The following is a 25,038-nucleotide window of genomic DNA, read 5'->3' on the forward strand; positions in this document are numbered from 1 at the left end:
CAATAGAAGCGCTGCGAGGCCTCCGGGTGGCTGGCGCTATACAAATATAATTTTTCATTTCATTTCATAGCTCTGTCATTCCATCTTTTATTGACTCCTGTGCAGTTGAAGATTACTTGTGCAGCTCATATGCATCTGTTTTCTTTGCGTGCATTTCATTTTAACATATTTGTTCACGGTGCTTCCAGGTAATTGTGGACATGCACCCAAGATTAGGCCTGGGTGGAATGTTTATATCTGCGAGTGGAATTTTAGTGACCTCGCATTACTCTCGTAACACGGAGATCTCACCAAATTCCGCCAATCACTGCATGCTTAATTATTTTCCCATTTGGGCAATGCAATGATAACAGGAACAACGCCAGGCTTCAGAATGCAAGCTGGTGAGTGTGAGCGAGATTTGGAGTCCCCTTGCGCAATTTTCAGCCTCTAGGGGAACTTCCAAAAAGCTTTATGAAGCAAATTCAATTCGAAAATAGAGTGGCGCTGTTCGCACTTATTTTTCAGTGCTGATTTTTCAGCGCTGATCTCACTACCGGCACTAAAATCAGTGCTTGAGCAGCGTGACAAGCATTTTAGGCCCATTGGCCTTGGAATCTTTGCAGAGTTTTTCTGTAACTCCGTGTCATTCCATGGAGTAAAACTCCCTGAGTTTCGCCGAGGCCTACCCAAGTCACATTTGTGTTCATTCTGTAGCTCTTGAAAGATAGAATAGATCATCACTCTCAGACTACAGAGAATCCAAAAAATGATGGAGTTCACGGCCAGATTCATCATTTTAAAATCGTCTTGCAAAGGGCCAGATTCTGAGAATCTGGCCCTTTGCGAGCGCAAATTTTGCATTTGGGATTCATCATCCCAAATGCAAAAATCGCTATACTAGAAATCGCTATATTGCGAAGAATTGCATTTAAGGAATCTCAATTAGAGATTCTTTAAATGCTATTCATGAACCTTTTTGAAATTGCGAATTCGCAATATGGGGGCCGCTATTTACCGCAAAGTGTAACTTCGTGGTAAATAGCGAAAACTTAGAAAAATGCACTTTAGTGCATTTTTCTAAGTTGTATGTTACACACACACATGTCCTGTGGACATGTGTGTGTGCAACGTCAGTCTACATTTTCATTTCAGGGGTGCTACAGGTTGTCCTTTGGATACCCCTGGCACCCTTGAAATCGCTTCCTTATTTGCGAATCGCAAATAAGGAAGCAGTAGAAATCGCAAATAATATTGCGATTTCTACATGAATCCTGTTTTGCGAGTCTTTAATAGCGATTCCTTAATAATCGCTATTAAGGACTCACAAAACATGACAATGATGAATCTGGGGGTCAATGTTTTTGCTGGGTGATCCTTTTGATGGCAATGAAGGAGAAACATTTGTGAAGAGGCAATATTTTCTGAGGGGTTAATCCCACTGTAGTCTACAAGAGACATTCACCTTACTCACAAAACAAGTCAAAACCTAAGTATTCCCACAGTGACTCTCTTACCTTAAAACTCTTCAGTGCCCTGGAGGGCATGAGAGCACTTTGTAAAAAACCTCTCAATCAATTACACAACACAAGCGAAGCTTCAGAGCAGATGATTTCAGATGGTAACTTTGGGGACCCTGTGAAATAGATGTGAGCTGAAATGCACAGTCTAATTATCGCGTTTAGGCGATGGTTAATTTGACGGCGAATGCCCAGTAGACACAGAGCTTTGTCATTCCCACTTTGTAACATGACGCTGGACCGTACGTGGCGCTCTGACGTGCGCCCTGCTCGCGTGCTAAGACGTCTTGGCTTTTCCAAAAGAGCAGCACCCTGACACTTTTTATTAATGACAGTTCGGGAACCTTTCTCGACCTTTCCATCGACGAGGGTGTTAAACAGCTGACATTAGAGGCAGAGAGAGAGAACGCCAGCGATGAAAGATGAAGTGCCACAGAAGTGAGCGCCTTCAAAGCCGACCGCGGCCTTTCATTATGTCAGACGCATGAACTTCCGGCTGCCTCTCTGGGAACTAACGTGCTAAAACCCACGATTTATCACCTCATCATGACTCGAAACATCAGCGACGCGGGTTTCTTTTCTCTCAGAGGTCTTTTGCAACAGAGCCAGACAAAGAAGACGTGCTCCTAACGAGAGCTCCAGTCACACAAGGTATAAAACCGCATTCAAAAGGTATCAGCGAACATGAGCGCGTATTTGGCAGAAACTGACAGATTGTTGGGATACCTAATTCCTGGATGTATTTAAAGCAGGTGATGTAATCTCGGTCAATAAATGAGAGATTTTCAGAATGCCAGAAGTTGTGAGTGATAAGCCATATTTTGAAACACCCTTTGTGAGAGACTTAAGCTTTCGACAACAAGGAAAAGACTAAAACAATTTGAATAACTAGATCAAAGCATCTACACTACTGTAATATATAGTGACCATGACATCATTAGTGTAGGCATCCTGCATGAACGCTTCCATTCATACTGAGTGCTGTGGGTGGGAAGAGTCCACAAGAGTGCTGACAACATTCTCAGTGGAAAGGGATTTCTTTTTCAGATGGAGACTTTTTGGTGCCACCAAAAATTGTGTGGAGACTAGAAAAGAGCAATATCCAGGTGGCGAGCTCCCCACTTAAATACCCTGGCTGATCCCCCTCCCCATGTTGGAATTGGCGTCATACACCTGGGGTTGGGGAGGCGTAATCTCGCGCGGGCCGTGACTACTTTACTATGCCAGGTAGCCACTTACATAATACTATCCCAGGGCAGTGAGGAAACAATAAAGGGTTATCCTATTTAGTGCCCCCCTGCGGGTGACATGGCCATCCACCTTCCATGTTTATGTAGCTACAAGGGCGGCAGCTTTGCAAACAGTTTCCCCTACATTGTCAATATGGATAAACCTTGCTCCGCATTGGTGCTTTCTTGAGGGCATAAGAGGAGTAGACTTTCCTGAAAGGACAGACAAATTGCACATGGCTTTGTGAACAACCTTGAGGCTCAGGGGGGTGAACTAATTTTTAGTGCCAAATGAAGATTGCGTGTTAGTGAATCTATATTTTATTGAAACGTCAACAGATTATCTAAGGTATCCTTTTATAAGAGCTGGGTTTAAAGCTCATGAAGGGAAGGTGGTCATGATGCCCCCTGTAGTCACACATTCATCAAGGAAGAGTATCCGCCTTTTGCCTACGGCTGCCTTTCACCCTCCATTGGTCATACAATGGTATTGCTTTTCATGACCACTTTGTCCTTATGAGTTTAAAAGCATATTTTATAGGGTATAACCTTTGGCAGAATAATTGTAACTGCTCTGCGTTGCTCATCACAAAGGTTCTCTAAAGTCAGTCCTGGAGGTCCGGACCGATTCAAGATTATTAACATATCCCCATTTAGATAAATGTAGTTATCTTAAAAATCTGGCATAGATCCAAACCCTCCATGACCGACTTTGGAGAACTCTTCTCTAAACTAGGCACTTTCAAGACAACATCTTAAAAAGGTAGGATTATATTTAGGGGATCCCTAGGTTGTAAAGAAGTCCAACATAACAGAAGAATATAAATTTTTGGTCTGCGTTGCAGCTATTTTAACAGATCCACTGTTTACATGCAGTACACTTTGGGTCCACCACTTTCAACCTCTATCTTTCTTTTAGCCAGATTCGTTCAGTCACTGGCTTAAGACTTTGTCAATCACATCTTAGCTTCTACCAAGAGGAGTATCCTCAACCTGTGTTTGACCGGGCATCCGTGGTGTGGTTTCACCTAACTTTATTACTCCTGGCCTCTTGTTTTGCTGACTTCATTTTTGCTTAGCTTCTACCCAGATTAGTATTCTTAACCTGTGGTTGACCTAGCAACCTTGGCGTGGTTTCCCCTGACTTTTGACTCCTGACCTCCTGTTTTCCTGACTTCATTTTTGCTGGCTTTAGGACCCTGGGCACTTTGCTGCTGCTAACCTGGCTAAAGTGCATACGTTTTGTACTCTAAACATGGTAACATTGGCTTATCCACAATTAGCATATTTAATTTACTTATAAATCCCTAGTAAACTACACTATATGTGCCCAGGGCATTTAATTAAATGCTACTAATGGGCCTGTTTTTTTAACTATGAGGGTTTGGGCCAATCCTGACACCCAAACTAGTCCACAACTATAGTTTAGAACAAAAAATTGTTTAGGCATGCGTTATGAATTACTTCGTTTGAGAAACCACTTTGGCAACTAGAGTGATTTGGTGTCTTTATTACACCTTTCCTTCATTTGTTTATAGTACATTAAACATTTGAGTCATGTCATGGAGAAGAACAATGATTTTTAGCAATATTGAACACAACATCAAAAAATAACAGCATAATTGACGTTCTACGACGTCAGTTCCTGCTGCACGCGACTCTCTTACGCACAGTTACTGCCTCCTGGGGCGACGTGACTGAGGAATTGCCAATGCACAGCTTCATGCAGTATCTGTATGTTATGGGTAACGGCTCGCACGTCATCCACTGGCTGGCTCAGGCCCTACAGACACACTCGCAACCATCCACGTCGCCGCTACGGGAAAAGTGGGCGACAGATAGGGGAAGGGAATGGACTGACAAAGAATGGGCGATGATCTTAGCCGGACCGACATATATCCCACGCAACCCCCGCTTCAAAATTATTCAATTCTACATCTTGCACCGTGCCTATCTCACGCCCGACAAAATAAATAGATACTTTTCAACCACTGATGCCGCCTGTCCACGCTGCTCTCTGACCGGAGCAGACCTTTTACACATGCTATGGCACTGTCCTGACATACACACATACTGGGACGAAGTCGTAACTCTGCTCACACGTAGCACTGACGAGCAGATACCAAGCACGTGGGAAGCATGTATCTTGGGGCTGTATAAGCGCACAAGACTTAACAAAGTGCGGACGCGCTTCTGGGACATGGGACTTATAATGGCCAAACGCCTGCTTACTAAGCATTGGAAAGCCGCGACCCCCCCACACACTCGGCACTGGCGCGCCTCCTTTACCAACTGGGCACGAGCGGAAGGCACGGTGCTCCTCCGAGAGGAAACTGCGGGACTCTGAAAATTCCCTATTGCTCAGCTCTGGGATGACCTCCTTAAGGCATTCCAACACGCCTGCCGGGAGCGGGGGATCACTTGAGATAACAGGCATCATAGCCCTTATGATGCCAACCAGTACCGAGAGCGAACACGGCACTGTACCCCTCTCCCCCACCCCCTCACCTCTTCCGGCCTTACGCCCTACACTAACGGATACAGGTACTTACACTTCTCCGCCATATACCAGACGCCCTCGCCGCGCGCGCACCACTGCTCTTGCCACAGCCTACCCACGCCGATTGTAGATACTGACAGGAAAACACCCCCTCCCCCATGCAGGAGGACGAACACCACACCTACGGACTGCACCAACACCCCGCGGAACACTAACCCGCGCTCAGACTATGCACTACAGGCAACGCCTAACAGCCCCAACCCGGGAACAACCCCCCCCATTTCTCCATTCACACTGCAAGATACCCTGCCATGCCCCGCCTCGCGATTGCTGCAGCACATGAGACCCCATGATGATCTCCCCCCCACCCCCCTTTTGACCTCGCTCCCTTCCCGACCCCAGGTTTTCCCCGCCATGGTATGGACATGGGAACAGTTTGTTCACTGGTCATGTTCCCCGACCAGGCCCCCTTTCTTATTTCAAACGAGGACACTAGATGCAACATGTCACTAACAGGAAGCGATACCTTATTGACCTCATGCTACCCACTAACTGCGGAGACACGATGACACTTACACACTACGAGAGATACGGACTTGTATTCCACCTCACACACGCTAGCCAAGGATATGCTGTGCTGTATATTGACCACCGCCTCATCCTTCGCGACCTCACTATAACAACACTGGGGAAACACACAGGCGCCACACTGCTGGATATCCCGGCCTTGATCAAAAGGACTGCAGACTAGCCCCGTCGAACATAACCGCTTGCCCCTATGCCTCAGTGAGCTATACCAATATACATTTTGCCACTCCCCAGAAAGCATTATGAACACGAATTTGGTGAAACATCTATCGATAATCCCCCCCACTATTGCCTAACCTCAGCTGCTTTCTACGCTATCTGTGGGGATTTGGGGGATTACCATACTGGCTCTAATGCTGGGTGAAAACTGCAATGCTAATCTTAACAACGAAAGACAAAATCATAAGATCTATCGCTTATACAGCTGGATACCAGGTGACTGCCAACGCATTTTCATAAGATTCGCCGCCGGACCCCCGGGTTGCCGGCTAAATGGCTGTGTCATCCAGTTAAAGATTTACTTGATTGTTCTCTGCTCGGCTGACCCCTGTGAGCCGTAAAATGTAAACTGTATGATGACAAACTTATGCACAATAAAGGTCTTCTAAAAACCAAAAAAAAAAAAATTGACGTTCTACGAGTAAATAACCAATTTACTCGTAGAACATGCATTGTCTAGCTGTGTATGGCAGGCTGCAGGAGTGTGAAAATGTAAACAATCTGTGCCGCCATTGTTTTGTTGTCAAATTTAGGACTGGTCAACTGTTTGTTGTCAGTTCCTGTCATGTTTTTTCAATTTATTGGTTATTTACTCGCCGAACATCAATTGTGCTGTTATTTTTTGATGTTGTGTTGAATATTTCCAAAAATCATTGTTCTTCTCTATGACATGACTCAAATGTTTAATGTACTATAAACAAATGAAGAAAGGAAAGGTGCAATAAAGACAACAATAAAGACACCAAACCACTAGAGTTGTTAAAGTGGTTTTTCGAATGCAGTAATTAATACCGCACGGCCAAACAATTTTTTGTTCTAAACTAGTGGGCCTGCAGCACTGATTGTGCCACCCACTCAGAAGCCATCAAAACATGGCTCAGGCCTGCAATTGCAGTTACTGTGTGTGCCGTTTTAAACTGCCATTTCGATCTGGCAAGTTAAACTACTTGCCAGTCCCCAAACCTTACTTTTATTACATGTAAGTCACCACTAGGGTAGGCGCTAGATAGCCACAAGGGCAGGGTGCAGTGAATTTAAAAAGTAGGACATATACTTTTGAGTTTTATATATCTTGGAAACACTTCTACATTTGTTTTTCACTACAGCAAGGCCTATCTCTCCCATAGGTTAACATGGGGACTGCCTTAAAACATCTTTTAAGTTTAATTTCCCATTGAGAGCAGATAGGAAATTGGAGTTAGGTATCTCTGGACTCATTATTTGAAAACACATCTTTTAGTAACGCTGGTTTTTGAATTGCAGGTCTGAAAATGCCTCTTTTAGAAAGTTATATTTTGACAAAAGGGGTTTGGCCCTTTTCCTGATACTACAACTATCAGAATGCAATGTACAATAAGCCAGACTGTGTCCCCAGCCATCATGTTACACTGTCAATGAGGCGCAATAAACTATTCGATATTACGGAAACTACAACTCCCAGACATCATTGCTTTGTGAGTCCAGGAAATGATAGGTTAAATACACCGGTAACCGGAAACCCGACATCACTCATCACTGACGAGCTGATAGCGGTGCTAGCAGATGAGCGCTGGGAGGCCTGGCAGTGTTCGGCGCCGCAGTTAATTCATGTGGAGATGCGGTGTGGTGACAGCGGGAGTGCCGACCGAGCTGCCGATTGCACTGAAGTAGAGATGCGAGCGAAGATCCATAGAAGAATGCTGGGGTCTCAAGAAGCTGCCTCTCCCTTGAAAGGCTCAGTAATTGGACAAGCTCTATCCTGAACAGACCCCCTAAAGACATGCAGACCCTGGTTCTATTCATCATGCCGATCCTATTCTTAGTTTGCACCCCCTTTCATCCGGATTTATTAAAAATTATGGGGACCCTCTGAATTCGTATATCAAGGACTCATCCCCCCCTGCCTGTCCTCAAGACGGACGCCCCAGTCATTGACTCTATGATCCCTCCATCGACATGTGAGACCCAGCTATTTTGACTGACGCCGGTGGAGCTACCTCGCGAGCTAAAGAGGAGACGAGCTATGGATTCCCTCCTTGGCCATCACCTACCCAGCCAGTCCTTGGGCGAACTCTCCTGCGTCTCTCCTGACGGTATCTCCCTCCTCCCACTCCACCCCTTTCCCCTACCTTGTGAGCTAAAAGGGTGATGGACTTTGGATTCCCTCCTTGACCATCACCTACCCAGCAGGACTTTAGGCAAACTCTCCTGTGTCGCCCCTGACCTTACCTCCCCCTCCCCCTTTCCCCTTATCCCTTATCCCACTCCACTCTACCTAGCTATTGACCTTTGCCCTCACCTGTCCTTGCCTTTTGTTCCCCACCCTGTTTATCTGTGAACTTTCCCTCACCACTTGAGACCTAGCTATTTTCTTTTTTTTAAACTTTTTATTGAATTTGCAGGTACAGATTACATTCATAAGGTTACCTTTGAGTTGACATTTCCTAACCGTACATCCTTGTAGCTTTAGAACACAGTAATTACCGTTTATTCATACAAATAGCAAGTCGGTTTTAAACGATAATGTATATTCTCGCAACCATGTATTCATAAATCAATTCTTAGAGCACATTGTAAAGGACCTTCAGCATGCAATGTGTATTATAGTAACCATCATTATATGAATTCTTAACACTAAAAAGAGTCATCACAATTAGGTATACATTTCACGTTTACACCGACCTTCAGCCATCCCTCACGTTCCAAGCTACGTCGCTTCAGAAATCAGCAGTCGAATGATACATTGTCTGATTCATCAACTTTAGTAACCACCACCCAACTATCTATTCGTCCTCCCCTTCAGAGTCTAAGTCTTCTTCTTCCGGCAATGGCTCACAAATTTCTCCTCTATAGATATTCCATGCTGTCCACACCTTGTTCCATTTGCGGGGGCAGGCCCTGAGCACATAAACCGCTCTTTCCGTAACCATCAGCTTGTCCATATTGTTACCCCACCTATGAGCTGTAGGCAAATCTGGTGTTCCCCATTTTTGCGCAATGTCTCGTTTAGCCACCATCATGGCCAGGGTAGTCCATATTAGTCCATGCATATCCAGATCATTAGGGTCCCAGATGTTCAATAAGCATTTTCGAGGTTCTGGTAAAACGGAGATCTTAAGCGTTTGCGAGACAGTACGCATAACCTGCCTCCAGAATTCTTGTATGTGCGCGCAATCCCAGATTGTATGATACAGCGTCCCCTCCTCCCCGCATCCTCGAAGACAAAAGGGATGTGGTGCCCTGTGTATTTTATGAAGCAGGGTCCTAGTGTAATAAATGCGATGTAAGACTTTCAGTTGCACCAATCTGAATTTTGCTGAGATGCCTACTTCTTTCGGGGAGGCCAGTGCCTCATTCCATTCTGAGTCAGTAACCTCTCCTATTTCTCCCACCCATTTTTCTCGTAATTTTACCGTAGGGTCCCCTAGGTTGTTGATCAGTTTTTTATATGTGAGGGAAGTTGCGCTTTGTGGCATATATTCTGTTAGTAGCCTGTCCTCCAGTGGTGAAGACTCTGGTATAACAGTGCCCGCTGGGATCGCCTGGACTAGTGCGTGTCTTATTTGCACATACCTAAACGTCTCGGTCGGGCTCAGGTCATATTGCTGTTGGAGCTGCGGAAACGCGATCACCGTGCCTTTGTCCCATAGGTCCCCGACTGTGGAAATTCCTATGCAGTCCCACTCCGCAAATCCCTTGCAAGATCTTAGGGTCCCTAATGACTTTGTGTCCCATAGCGGTGTAAGTTTGGTGATTTTTCCCTGCCAACCTAGCCGCTTTTGTGCTATGTGCCACAAGGCCATTGTGTGGTGCGTCGGTCCCAGCAGTCTCTTGACGTGCGTCTTGTTATACAATACTGAAAGCATGTAGTCCGACCCTAGTTGTGACCAGTCCGCTCTATATGCTGGGTCATTCCTCGGAGCATGTATCCATTGGTTTATTGTTTTAAGATGGGTTGCCCAGTAGTATAGCTGTATGTTAGGCAATGCTATACCTCCCTCATACCAACTCTTCGTCAACTTATCATACGCTATACGCGCCGGGCCATTATTCCAGAGTAGGCTTGAGACCAGTGCCGCGATTTGTTTGAAATATCTCGGGTCCACAATATATGGGGTATTTTCCAGCACATAAAGGAACCTGGGAAGCGCCATCATTTTATAAAGAGCTGCACGCCCAAGGAGGCTTAGCGGCAAGGCCGCCCAATGTTTAACATCTGCACGAAGACGTTCTATAGGCGGCTTCAAGTTTTTGTCAAAGAAGTTTGTGGCACTATTCGTGATGATAATGCCCAAATATTTAAAGGAGTCTTTTGCCAATGCCAGGGGGAAGTCCTCCTGCAGCACCGGTTCTGGACCCCGTAGTGTGTATATCACCGACTTCGACCAGTTCAGGGTATATCCTGACGACTTTCCATGTGCGTTACAAAGGTTCATTAATGCTGGGATCCCGTTTTCAGGCTCTACCATATAGATCAACATATCATCCGCATATAGGGATATTTTATCTTCCCACCCATCCTCCCATGTGATCCCTTTAAGCAACGGTGTTGTTCTGATTAGGATTGCCAAGGGTTCTATCACCAGGGCGAAAAGCAAAGGTGACAACGGGCATCCCTGCCTAGTCCCCCTTCCCAGTGGGAATGTCTGCGAGATGTGACCATTAGCCACCACCTGCGCCACCGGTTTTGTATAAAGTAATCGCACCCAAGCTATGAATTTCGGTCCAAAGCCCATACGCATTAATACCGCAAATAGATATTCCCATTCCACTAGATCAAAAGCCATTTGGCATCAAGGGAGAGAATCACTGCCTTTTCGGAGATAAGTTGTGTTCGTGCCAGTACCCCATGAACTCGCCTGAGATTCAGTGCTGTACTCCTGTGAGGCATATAGCCTGACTGGTCAGGGTGTACCAGTGTCTGCAGGTGTTGTACCAAACGGGCGGCCAGTAGTTTTGCCAGAACCTTGGCCTCCACATTGATCAGGGAAATGGGGCGGTACGAGGAGCATTGAGACAGAGGTTTGCCTGGCTTTGGTATGGCCACAATCGTGGCTGTGCGCTGGTCCAGCGGTAGTTCCGCCTTTTCCAGGCTTTCCATGTACATTTGCAGTAGCGGTTTACTCAGTGTTTCGGCCATCAATTTATACCATTCTATAGGTATTCCATTGGGTCCTAACGCTTTACCTGAGTGCAGTGCCTGAATTGCCAGTTGAATTTCATCTTCTGTCGGGTCGAGTTCTAGCTCTTGCATTGCCTCCAGTGTGAGCCTGGGGATGTCAATGTTTTCAAGCGAGATTGTCGCCGCTTGAGCAGTGACTTCTTGTTCTGGGGTATATATCTCTCGGAAGTGGCGTGCCAAGGTGCACACTATGTCTTCCGGGTGCGTCTGTAACTGACCGTCATGTGTGTGCAGCCTCTGTATACCTTTATTACTTCCCCCCCTCTTATCTAGCCACGCCAGCATTTTCCCAGCTTTGTCGCCTACATCGTATATTCTATGTGCTGTGCTTGTGACATAACCTTGGACTTTCGTTGTAAGGTGGGCCTGGTACTGCTGCTGCCGTAATTGCAATATGTGCGCTGTTTCCGGTGTGGGATCCGCCATGTGGGTAGTGTTCGCGTTGTGGAGTGTCAGCTCGAGCTCTGTGAGGTCTCGCCGGCACTCCCTTTTGTGCCCCATTATTGCTGCTATCGCTCCCCCCCGCAGGACCGTTTTGTATGCTTCCCATAGGACCGAGGGAGATGACACCGTTCCCGCGTTTTCCTCAAAATAGCGTGTGGTCACTAATTGAAGTTCCTTCCTGATCTTTGGGATTTTAAAGTAGTTCGGGTATATTGGATAAATTCTAGCACGTTTCTTTTCTTTGGTGGTGAGTGACAGAGACATTGGTGAATGATCAGATATGCCTCTAGGCAGGATGTCTATTTTGTCTATCTTCCCCAGTCCCATCCCTAGGAATAAAAAGTAATCTATGCGGGACAGGCTATTGTGTGCAGCGGAGTAATATGTGTATTGTGTCGCCGTGGGGTGCAACTGACGCCATACGTCTGTAATGCCCATTGCTTCCAGAAATCCAGGGAGTGATGCAGTTCCCCTAGGGCGTTCTCTAATGGGAAATGTGTCCAGTGTTGGGTCTACTATTGCATTGAGGTCTCCCCCTATGATCGTGTCACCCTCTGGGAGGTCCAGAAGGAATTTACCCAGTGCAGGCAAAGCAACAGAGTGGAGTGCCGGGGGGATGTAGACTGAAACCACATTGAGGGGCTTCCCTTCCCATTGTCCATGTAGTGCCGCGAAACGACCCTGATCATCCGTTTTGCGGTGTATTACCATAAAGGGCGATGTCTTTTTCATGAGTATCCCCGCCCCTCGGGAGCCTGTCGTGAACTCTGCATGTGCTGCCATCACATATCCACGTCTATCAAGTGCCTTACATGCTGTCCCCGTGAGGTGCGTCTCTTGAAGTAATACGAGGTCAGGGCCCTGGCGTTTGATTGCTTGCAGCACCAACCCCCTCTTTATTTTATCTCCCAACCCTCTGACGTTCCAAGTAAGCAGGCGCAGGGGGGGTACCTCAATTGTCGTAGGCGCGCCGTCAGTGGGTGCAGCGTGCAACTGGTGGGCCATTGGATTGTCTGGGTAGTGTTCTGGATGCCATGTTACTGGCCTTAGTGTATATGTAGCGTTCTATGCTGAGGTGTAGGAATAGCTCATTACCCGGTGCGTTCATGTATCGTGTGGCCAGAGTGATGACTAACAATACTAACATTAACTGTAAAACTTCCCCTCCATCCCTCCTCCCTGCTCCCCTGCTCCACGGACTTACCCCCGCCCGCTTCCCCAACTTCGCAGAGTGCTTTAACCCATCCCCAACTATCTTACTTGCTCGTGGGGTTGGTGAGTCCCCTACAGGCACCGGCTCTGCCCACCCTACTCCGCTTCACCAAGTCCAGGTTTCAGTGTATCGTATTCTGTCTGTCCCATAGTCTTCCTGTCTTCAGACAGGGGCTGGTTGCCCAGAGTCAGGCGCATTCCGATCAATGTCGGATTCTGCTTCTGATATTCCACCTTGGCTTGTCAAATTTCCGGTCTGCATATCCGTGTGCTTGCCATCACGATCGTTTTGGCGACCCCTGTGTGAACGGCGAGGCTGTCCCACCTGTCTCCAGCCGTCAAGCCAGTCTTGCGCCACTTCCGGCTTATCGAAGAACCACGTTTTCCCATCGGCAACAATCCGCAATTTGGCAGGGAATAGCATTGAGTATGGCAGTTCTTTCTCTCTCAGTGCCTTTTTCACCTAATTAAACGTTTTCCGGCGTCTGGCCACTTCCGCTGTGTAGTCCGGGAAAAATGCTAGTGTCGAGTTTTGGAGCTTAACTGGCGGCGACACTCTCGCTGCTTGCAAGATCGCATCCCTGTCTCTAAAGTTGAGCAGTCTAGCCAAGACGGGCCACGGCGCTGCACCCGGTTTTGGCACTCCGCCAGGTACTCTATGCGCCCTCTCAACCGAGAAGAAGTGCGATAGTCCTTTAGGTTGCAATTTATTTTTTACAAGATCTTCTACATAGAGATCCATTGCTCCCTTCCCTTCTGTCTCCGGAATTCCAAGGGTGCGCACATTATTTAGGTGGAACCGCCCTTCTTGGTCGTCCAGCTTGTCTTGCAGTAGCCTGGTGACCTTCTCCATGCGTTCCACAGCTATTTGCAATTCTGAGGTGTCCTCTACGAGAGATTTCGTAACCACCTCTACCTGTGAAACTGTGGTTACTTTTTGAAAATCTGCCCGGAGTAGAGTGACTTAGGAGGAAATGGAACCCACTGTCGTCTGCACATCAGAGAGGGTCTTCATAATATCTTCCAGCGTCACTTTCTTGGCCCCGTCCGTGTCTTGACTAGAGCCCGCGGAATTGCGCCCATGTACTTGTGGTTGTCCGTGCTGGCTATAGGCGAATTTATCCAGTTTGGCCTGTGTGGACCCACTCCTAGGTCCCCTGCCCGCCATGGCCGGAAGCCTGTAGATATTGGTCCTAGTTTCGGCCAACACTGTCGACACTGCACTGCAGGTATCAACACGTCACCTTTGTGGGCCAGGGAGCAGCGGCGCGGCGTGGCCCCAGTGATCTTGGGTGTCTTGTAGTGTCTCCCCCTCTGGTCACTTTGTCTGCTGTCGGCAGGGGTAACTAGCGCTCAGTGTCCGTTCTGTGCACCGAGGAATTGCCCGCAGCTTGTCCGTTACTTCTATTCCACCCCCTCACTGCTCGTGCAGGTTGTCTGCCTTGTGCACAATGGGGCCCTCTTCCATCCGTTAATCCACCTGTGCCCAGTGCGCGGTGTTGGAGCAATCCGCCGCTGAGGTGTTGAGTGGCGAAAATCCTGACACGTCCCCTGCCGCTTTCCCGCACCTACAAAGTCCTGGCTCTGCATCCACTAGAGAGTACGCCGCTTATGTAGCTGCCGGCTTGTTAATACTGCCCACTCACTGTTCTGAAGTGTCCGCTAGGAGTCCGACTGGAGTCTCCCCCGTCCGGGGCACCCTCCTTCGCACCTCTTTTGGGCCTGGGTCGCTATTTGTGTCAAGGGCTACAGCGCCAGCCACCTGCCCAGCGGAAGCTCTCCGTCTGCCTCCTCCTTGTTCGGGGGGCCCCCCCGGGGTGTTCGCAGGCACCGCCGAAGGCTAACGCTGTGCGCTCTCACCCGCGCCGTCGCCGCTGATGTCGCAGTGTCGTCTCCCCTCCCGGCTCGCGAGCACTCCTTTTGCCTCACTTGTACCGGTCAGGACTCACTTTCGCTGGGGCGCCTGAAGCACACGAGGCCGGGGCCGAATCTTCGCCGTCAGCCCAGGGTCACCGTCGATCTCCGCGGCAGTTTCACTTCTCCGGTGGTATTCCACGGACTCTGCAGGCGTCCTCGAGTGTCTCTGCTTCAGCGGCGTCGCGGAAGCCCTTACTATGAATTTTGGTCGGGTAGTGTCCTCCGCCTCGGTCCGGTCAGGGGAGGTCTCCCCGAGGACACGCCGGCCAGACCTCACTTCCGCCGGGGTTGTGCCTGCACTCGAGGCCGGTGCTCCACTCCAGCCGCAGGCCCAATTCTGCCCGCGTTCGTTAAGGCAGTTCCCAGCCCCCGATTTCCTTCTGGGTAGACTCGGATGGTGTTGCTCTTTCGCCAGACCTGGTTTCCGCTCCTTCGGGTGGGTAATGTGGCGGATTAGAGTGTCGGATTTTAGAAAAGGCCGTGATGCCTCAGGGAGCTCTCACTTCACGCTGCCGCCATGCTTGGCTGCTAGCCACGCCCCATCGAGACCTAGCTATTTTGACTGATGCCCGATGGAGCTACCTTGTTTAACTAAAGGGGAGGCGGGCTATGGATTCCCTCCTTGGAAGTCATCTACCCAGTCGGTCTGTAGACATACTTCCTTTCATCTCTACCCTCATCCTCCTTCTTCTCACCTCCCCTTTCCCCCCTCCACTACTTCCTCTCTTCTTTCTCTCCTCTATCAATGTATTGCTTATTTTTTGACGTAATGTGTAATTGTGCTAATTTTCTGTTACATTGTGGAACCTAATGTAAAGTGCTCTAATAGCTTCGGGTCTAGCCTGCGCTATATAAAACTTTTAAAATTAAATAAAATAAATAAAACCCGGTTCCCAACCGGTCGGAAGCATCCAGCACATTAAGACAGACAAGAGTTCGGGAAACAAGTGAGTTTAATGCTACCGCAAGCGCTGTTGGAAGAATCTATGCTAACATTGTTACTTTCTAACACTCATAGCACGTCCCCTTTTATTTTAGTAACGTGTCAGTTAACAAATTCGGTTTGGCTTGATGGGCCTTGAAAGAGCCAGCAGAAACTCTATGGAACTGACAATAATATTGATTAGCTACTAAGTCAACAAGAATCACAAAGACTTTGAAAGTAAGTCATGCGCCGGTGCTTTTCTCACAACAAACATCCCACAGTTTGCCTTACACTGAAGCCTGTTTTCTCTTTACTTGTAGACTAATACTTGCAACTTAAAAGGAATGTTCTTTAGTCCTGAAGCAAAACAAAGGATGTTTGGTCACATAATGAACGATAACAGGTACCCAAATTCACGCTTTGATTAAGAAATTGTAGTATTTGTGTAAACAGACTAGGAGAGACAGTTACAATTAAATATTTCTGGACCTTTTATTCCAGATTCTTTCCAGTTTAAGCCCTGAAGAGAACCCCGAAAACTGATATGGGGTTCGAAACTCGTCGGCATTAACTTCTTCTGGGAAAACATACATACATACTGAACATTACATCCCTGTAGGGAGCAGTTGGGTGTTAAATTCTGCCACCGGCAGGCTTTAAAGGTGTGCCCAGTAGGCAGCAGCCTCTCAAAAAAAATTAATAACTGAAAAAATAACCATTATAGCAGCTGTTGTTTAGAGTATTGACTGGGTTAGTTTTATTGTAACTCTGTTCACATTGGACATTGTATATATTGTATTTTGAGTTTCATGTTCACCGTTGTGTTTATATATGTTTTGAATTGCACTAGGAGGTCCGTCTTTCAGATAGACATATTTGACAAAAGATATGAACATTCAAAAGATTTAAAGAGAAGGTAATAAATACTTCAGACCATTTGAATCATAGAATTATCTTAGTCTGTTCAAGTAAAAGCAGCACTCTAAAGTGAAGTCTAGGTGCTTTGTTGTTTAAAAAATCTTTTAGAAAGTTGGCATTTACTTATATTCTGTGCCTCTGCCTGACTCTGAATACACGTCTAGGGTAAGTGACAGCTAGGATTTGTGCATTTTCTCTAGACAGTCACACAAAGGGACTAATTCCCCATCACCAGGCTGGTGGGCCTCCCAAGGTAGATTGAGAGAGAGGAGCCAACACTCGCACCTTAATAGGGCTGTGCCTGTCCCTTCACAAAGAGCTGCACACACCCCTGTAGTGGGGCTGGAGCAAGGGCAGGAAAGGCAAAGACCTTGTGATCTTCAAGTGTCTCATTGATGTCTCCCCGACTTTAAAGTCACATTTGGATATAACTACTGGAACCCTGACACCATCAACCAGAACTCTACTGGAACCAAGGACATTCTGGCTGGAAGAAGGGCTGCCATGCTGTAGGAGGGACTGTCACTTTGCTGCCTGCCTTGCTGTGTTGGTCTGCTGCCTGCTGTTTGGTGTGCTGTAAGAGGGACTGGCACTTTGCTGGGTGCTCTGCTATGTTGGCCTGCTACCTGCTGCTTCTTGTCTGGGATTTAGAGGGTCTGGACCTGCTCTCTATATTGTTGAATGCAAGACTCTCCAAGGGCTTGCTGACTTGCCCCCTATTCTCAGAAGTTTCAGGGACATAAAATACTTATTTCAACTCTGCTGGTGCTGCTGGAATCTACTATCTATGAGGCCTAATGTTGCCTGAGGTACCCCCTCCAGTACTGGGCCTCAGAAGTGGGTTTAGCAGCTTTTTAACCGCATCAGCGCTAGCGGTTTTCCTGCTTTGCGCTGACTTTTTTTAAATACCGCGTTACATGACGAGCTGAGCTCGTCATGAGCGTGCGAGCGGTGCAACTCATGACGAGCTCAGCTCGTCATGAGCGCAGAAGGGGTTAAACTCTCTATATCGGTACAACAGCGACTTTGTACCAATCAGCGCTGATGCATTGTTCTTAGATGCTGACGCAATGGCTGCTTGACAACAGATGTGTCACTGCGGACACAGCTCAACAACGACATCGATCAACACCAAAGCCGCTTGACGACGATGCACCACCTACAGTTTGACGGAGCTTGGCGATGACGCAGGGACCCCTCTGAGCAGCAAGGCGATGCAGCCAACTCGCGACTTCAAAAAAAGCTCCATCAAGGTATTTCTTCAGCAGGACTTGTCTGGGTCCAGTTGCTGGCCTGACCTCCATCGTGATCGGCCTGAACTTTGGATTTGCACGGGTCCCTCGCGACCTCAAGTAACCTTTTGACCTTTGTGACTTCTAAGCACTGTTTTCAAATTTAATCTTTAAGAATTCATATCTCTACTTCTACGTATTGGATTTTTGTTGTATTGGTCTTGTTTTAATCATATAAATATTCTCTGTTCTAAAGTGGTGTTTTCACAGTGTTACTGTAATTAAAGTGTGCACAAATACTTTACACATTGCCTCTTAAGTTAAACCTGACTGCTATGTGGCAAGCAACCAAAGGTTGAGCACAGGGTAATATAGGGTGTGTATCTGACTTACCCTGACTAGATTGGTGGTCCGTACTTGGACAGGGTGTACACCTCTGTCAATTAGAGACTCCATTCCTAAAACTATGCTATTGGCTCTTTGGTTGTAATTTTCCTCCTCAAATGAAGTGTGTGTATTAGAATTCATGAGAGATTATTTTAGATCTTTCTGCCTCTTCCTCTGTCATTCTTCATTGTTATCACATGACCAAACGTACACTAGTGCAAGTTTGTCTTTAGTACATTAAACGCAGACCATTTGGTTTCACCAGTGCTTGTTTTACTGTTGGACTCAGAGTCTATTGTTCACAAACACATCTGTCTCTAATAGATCGAGTGGAAGTAATGTACAGTTGGTTAGATAGGATTTCTGACACAGGCATTAACAGTTCATACTTCCATAAACTGTCACAAAAATTTGATCTTGGCTAGGCCCAAAAGGCCACAAGGATGGCGCAGGATGGCAAGTATTCCGTTTTTAGACTATATAACAGTATGGGCGAATTTTGCGAATTCGCAATTCACAAAATTGCGTATTTACGGATTCGCAATCCGCAAAATTTGCGAACTCTCGCTAATTTAGTGGATTTTTTTTGTGTTCGCAAGTGTTTCTGCCATTTCGCGAGGGTTTTTTACCAGTTCGCAAACGCGAACTTACTTGTCGGGTAGCAACGGTCGCGACCATGTTGTTTCTACGTCTGGTTCATCACAGCACCCTCTTTTTCACCACTGCCACCCTCTGTTTCACCACTGCCACCCTCTGGCACACCCATGCCACCCTCTGGTTCATCACTGTAGATTATGGGGGGAAAAGCACACCTGCCCTGCCTCAACTGACATGAATGAATTAGGGGTTGATTAATGTGTCACTGAATTTGAACTTCCAGTCTGGCACCTGCTTCCTTATCTGTAATTGCTTTCTGTTGCAGTCTAATTTTTTTAACAGGACCTTTGTGGCTATTCTCTGAGCCTGCTGTGAGGGTCAGAGCAGGGTCATAGAATAGTTGCAAGTAGGCAACTGAACTCTGGAGGGGCCCCTCAGGAAGCACTACAGGGAATGGTTACTAATGATAAGATTGAACTTTTGCACCTGCTGAGTGCTTTCAGTTTTGCAAAAATCGTTTTTCTGCAATTTCGCGCGATTCGCGGGGAGAAAATATGCGCGAGATCGAATTCGGAAGCCGTGAATTCATGCGAATATACGATTTGTTTTTTTTTGCGGCGTGTTAGTTTGCGTGATTTTTTGCGTTTTCGCAAGCCGCTTGTAGCGCAACGTTGCGAAGTTACCCTAGCGGTCGTACATGGGCGCGGCCATCTTGTTTGCGTGACGTATTTCCGTTTCCGGGCGCTATGTGTAATCTCGCAAAGTGTGCGGCTCGCTAGTACAAGTTCGCGTGTGATCGCGAGGGAAATCTCACGCGAACTTACCCACGCGGTCGTGAACGGGCGCGGCCATCTTGTTTTTCATTCGTTGCTATGGTTCTGGGCATGCTTTCTGTATCCTCTGTCAATCTCTGCCATCCTTTGCTTGTTTGAAGTTTTTTACTTATTATCTATCCCTCTATTTTTCTAGCTCTATATTTTTGTGTTTTCTGCTACTGTAGGTTAATTTTAAACTACTTTTTTAAACTCTTTTCTTTTCTTCTTCCCTATTCTATTTCTTATTTCTTATTTACCTTCCTTTCTGCCCAGACCATGGTAAAGGGAGCCGGGAAGCAGCCTGAGAAGGGTCCCGCACCCCGTGCCCGGCTCCCGTGCGGGCGCTTGAGGGGGGAGCAAGTCACAGCCAGGGAGATCTTTAGCGCGGAGGAGGTGGCCGCACTAGTGTTTTATGTCCAGCGCCGCCTCCCCAGGACCATCATGGCAGGCGGCAAGATCGCTAGCGGCTACGGGCTCCGGGAGCGCCGGAAGCGGTGGGAGAAGGTGTGCCGGGCCATGTTTCAACACTCTCGGGTCCGGCGCACCTACAACCAGGCCACCCACCGTTAGACGGATCTCCTGGACCGTGAACGCGACTTGCTCGACCTGCTCGGCATCGAGAGCCCCGGGCTTGGTGAGTAGTAGTAGCTAGCTATTTCATCACTACTCTGTTTTCTCCTGCTCTGTGTGTTATTATATTGCAAATTTTTGTTTTTTACCAAGAGCAATAATGCTGACGATTACATTGTAGGTAAATTATATTTCAAAATCTTCTGTGCATTTCAGGTGCACTGCTCTCCTTCTCAGTAGCGTTGCTACTATGCTTATTTGTTTTCGATTTTGTGTTCATTTTATTGGCCTGAGAAATTATGTATGAGTGTAGTGTAAAGAACTGCGTAATGCTAGACACTAAAGGTGAGATTTTCAATTACCGGCGAATCCCTGCAAAGTAGCAGGGATGCGCCAGTAATTGTGCGCCACGCCACCACCACCCATGGTGTGCCGTATTTACAATGCGGCGCACCATGGGCCCATAACGTCACCGAAGCGTTACGCATCTGTGCCGTAAAGGCGGCGCATTGCTGGAGTTGCATCGCAACGATGGCACAGCTCCAGCAATGCTCTGGGGTGCCCTATCTCCCCAATGCTGTGTGAAGCCGTACGTCTGCTTCAAGCAGGCGCAGGGTTTGAGTCACGCATCATTGTCCTTAAAGGGACTGATTGAAATCTTGTAGATTTCCCTCAGCCACTTTTAGGATGCGTTCCTGCGCAGGAACACCCTCCCTTGCGCCGGAACGCCCCCTGATGGCGCAGGGCTTTACAACGTGATGCATCTCCCATATGCGTCACGTTGTTAATATACGCCGCACCATGGCGCCTCTTTTGTTCTGCCGCTGCGTCACAAAAGTCACGCAACAATGGAGCAAAAGAGCCGCAAGGGGCTTGTAAATCTTCCCCTACATACTCAAGTCCAGTCCTTCCTTTGTACACCTGGCAATAAGAAGAAATAGTGGTGGTGGATTTATAGTTTGAGTATTTTAATGACTGGTTAATGTAGTAGGAAACTTTTTAGTGTTGTCGCTGATCTGCAATCACAATGGAGTTTGTCTGTCACTTCGCGTGCTGCGGACTGCTGCCTGCCTGTCCTAGGCGAACCTTTTTAGTAGTTTGTTTAGTGAGTTACAAAACTTTCCAAGTCAACGGTCCGCAAATCAAGCAATACTAATATCGCAGTAGACCACATGAGATAGGTCAATATATCCCATGGAATAGTTGTCTATTTGCCATTTCACCAAAATATTTTGTTATTGTTCTTTTAAAATATTTGATTTGGTTGACAACAATCATCCATGTTTTCGGGTCTTTCTTTCTTTCATGTTGTACATCAGCTCCCCCCAGGGGCAAGAGGACAGAGGAGGAGGGGTTATCGGCTGCTGCTGCTGTTCAAGGCCAGGATCGGTCAGGCGGGGGCTCCTTTGCTGGCCCCGGTAAGTTTTAATTTTAATATAGAGTACCTATTTTTTCCTAGCGTTCCTCATTCGATTTTTTCTAAATCGTCTTTAATCTTCTTGTAGACTGTATCTAAATTCTTATCCTGCCTCTACTATGACTCCCTGTGGTATTACTAGATTATTCTTATTAGTCTGTCTGTGTAGCTAACTAAGATTGCACATTTGGCAAAAGGTGTTAAACGAAACTCCCATTCTAGTCAGCAATAGCTCTATGTACTGAGTGCAGTCCTCTGGGATTGTCCATAATGTCTTTTCAAGTCTTCTAAATGTTTATGCTTTGACAATTACCAACAATAAAAAGGTGAATGACCACCAAGAAAGAATAAGATACTACTTTACTTTTGGTTTGGATAGGAGGACAATCCATACTACTACTGTTGCAGGGACAAATCTACCCAAACAGAACTATGGACACTAAATAGTGCATTGTTTATCAATTATAATAGGCGCAGGTAAACTTTCCACATACCTCAGTGATATCAGACTTTGAAGAACCCCCAATCTCCTTACTGACTAGATAGTGTGGCAGAGTCATTTAGCTCCCGAATTCATTGATGATTGATCCCCAATGATGATTATCCAACGCAGGACAAGAGTACGGAGTCAGAGTCCAGAAGTGTCAGAGGCACGGACTCATGCTTGGAAATTGCAAAACCTATTGCTCATTCACTCTTGACTAAAAACCACAGAGTCTATTTAAGTTTTAAAGCTTTATTAAAAGTAAAAATATTTATTAAAATCAAGCTTGTCATAAAACATAAACGGTTGATTAAAAATGGGAAAGTGCTTTAGTCATTTATTTCACAAATTTATTGTGGGCGAGCCGAGCCCTCACCTGGTTTGAACTTAAATTTTTCTTTTTGGTGCTGAATCGTTGGTCACTCCGTCCTAGTGATGATGATTTGTTCTTAGAAGTGAAGCTTCTGTCTGTTATGAGAAAAATGGTGCGTGTTAAAAAGCAAGCATTCATCAGTTGTGCCAAAAAGTGCAGCAAGACAACACCCCTCCCTGGAAAAAGGGACATTTTTACTTTAGAGTAGACAGTCACAAATTATTAGATTGGTTTCTGTATTCACATTTCTTCATTCCTAGACAAAATACTAGTGAGTGGTGTATGTCTTTTACATCTAACATTCTTAAATGTACTTCTTAGGGAAGAGGTGTGGCGCCGCGGCCTGGGCGACTGACGCTGGAATCTGGGGACCACGGTTCGATCCCCGGCTCCGGCGGCAGGTTAGCCCAGCACCATGTGACTCTGGGCAATAGCTCGCTTAATCTTCCCGACGGCCCCCAGCGCCTAGAGACCCTTACGGGTGATTGTGCGCTTTACAAATGTGGACTTTACTTTACTTTGTAGGTGGAACATCTGGTGCTGGGCCCAGCGCGGAGGTGGAGGAGGACACTTCTGGAGAGGAGGCGGTGCAAGTGCCGGACGAAACTGCTGTGCGTGTTGCCACGGTAGTGGCGGGCAGTGGTAAGCTCTTATATTCCTTACTTATTGAGATTGCAGACTGCATAGTGTGCTCTCTGCACGGGTGTAGTATATATGTTCTACAGTTAAGTTACTATACTGTTAAGCAGACTTTCAAATTTAGAACAAAGTTTTTATCAACCAGGTAGTAGCCTCCCCTAAATTTACTTCAACTCAGCGGTGAATTTTTTTCCGAGAATCCAAATCAGATCTGAGATGAACTTGATGGACGGGATGAACGAAAAGTGAAAGAAGGATGTAAGTAAGTGTGGAAGGACGAGCAAGTTAAAAGTAATGATGACTGACAAAGAAGAATGATACGTGTTTGATTGGTGCCCGAGGTGGCTGGGAAGGAATATGATGCATGGCTGGGTGAAGGATGAAGCAAGGATGGGTGGAAGGAGAACAGCCTGGGTGGGTGAAACAGAAACTGTATGTGTGCGCAATATATGCTTTGGTTGAAATTCAAATGCAAGTCAAGCACGGATGTATGGCTTGCGGTTTCCCAAATAAAGTGAAAAATGTTGTTTTCCCGTGAGAAAACGTAAGGTTTGTCCAGATGAGAGACATAAAGAAGAATTATTGACATATAGTTTGAATGCATGGATGCCTGGATCATAGTACTATCTGACTCTTAGATAGCATATGTGTATCTAGAGAGAGTAGACCGTCACTGGATGAACTAAGTGTTACTTTGAAGAGCATGTAACACCGCACCCGCACGTCCGTCCCAGTGTAGAAAAGGCAAGGAAAAGAAGTTATAATTTTGTCCGAATAATACCATGAATAGTAGCAGTAGTTTGTATTGCAAGCACAGCATATATCCGGCTATTACGATGGCCACTCACTACCTCTGTTAATAAGTTTAGTAGAACTCGGTCATTCATGTGTGGATGTATCACTGTTCACTCAATAAAAAGCAAAGCACCTAAAGTCATCCCATATGTAAGCAAATACATACCATGTGCAGTGATAGATAATCAGATTATTTATCTTCTTCATTTTCCTTTTCTAGTATTTATTGGCACTGTAGGGGGAAAGTTAAATTAATTAAGCAGTAGCCCTTGTAACAGAGTATTCTCAGTGCCACCCGTAATAGAAAAGTAAGAGCATCACCACCTGCATGTACTGGACTGGTACAGTAACGCAAGTCTGTCTCACTCATCATGGCGGGCGTCTGTTATTCTCGGGTGCAAGTTGACTGCGCTGGCATTATGCCGGCTTGCAGAAGTTAATGTACCAATTTTGCTAAACAAGAGAGAAGAAGAAGAAGAAGACTGGTGTACTGTCATAGTCGACTCTAATGGAGTGAGTCCATAGTGCTCGTAGAATTGATTCCTTAAACTTCCACTAATGTTAGAGCAAGGATGAAGACGTGGGAGGTTAGATAGATACTGGCCACAATAGTTATGTACTGCGCTTGCAAGTTGCTAGTTCTACTGTGACACAACTTTCTGCTGAATCATTTTGTGTTAATCTTAAAGAGCATTGGTTACAGACTATGTCTTTCTTTCTTCATATAGATGCTCCTTCCAAACCAACACGGAAGGAGCTGGCTAAAACGGCCCGGCAACGGAGGCTGGAGGCCACTGTCACCGAATATCGGCGGCTGGTGGCCCAGGAGGAGGAGGACATGCAGAGTACGTCGACAACATCCACGGCGACACCTGCATCCTCCTCCGCGCTCCCTGGGTCAGCCAGTCAGAGCAGCAGGTCTCCAGCGGTACGGAGCCGGGGTACCGCAGCCACCCGCCACCGCCGAGCAGCAAATAAATCAGCTGCCCCCCACAGCAGGTGCAAGGCACGCGTGCACCGCCTTTCACTGAGGGTGTCCTACCTCGAGCAGGAGCTCCTCAACACCAAAACCCTGCTCGAGACCCTCCGCAAGGAGCATGCCGACCTGGCCCGAAAA

General features: G+C 46.8%; 1 protein-coding gene across 1 annotated transcript in view; it reads left to right on the plus strand.

The window, feature by feature from the left end:
• The first annotated feature begins 1,791 nt into the window (after positions 1-1,791).
• The window catches only part of LOC144769695 (uncharacterized), a 206,472-nt gene continuing 183,225 nt past the window's right edge, over positions 1,792-25,038 (plus strand). The window contains exon 1 of the mRNA XM_078653882.1: positions 1,792-2,150. The gene's annotated coding sequence lies outside the window, so the exon portion shown is untranslated. The remainder of the gene's footprint in view (positions 2,151-25,038) is intronic.

The sequence above is a fragment of the Lissotriton helveticus genome, chromosome 1_1 (assembly GCF_964261635.1).
Source record: "Lissotriton helveticus chromosome 1_1, aLisHel1.1, whole genome shotgun sequence".
In the NCBI taxonomy this organism is placed as follows: Eukaryota; Metazoa; Chordata; class Amphibia; order Caudata; family Salamandridae; genus Lissotriton; species Lissotriton helveticus.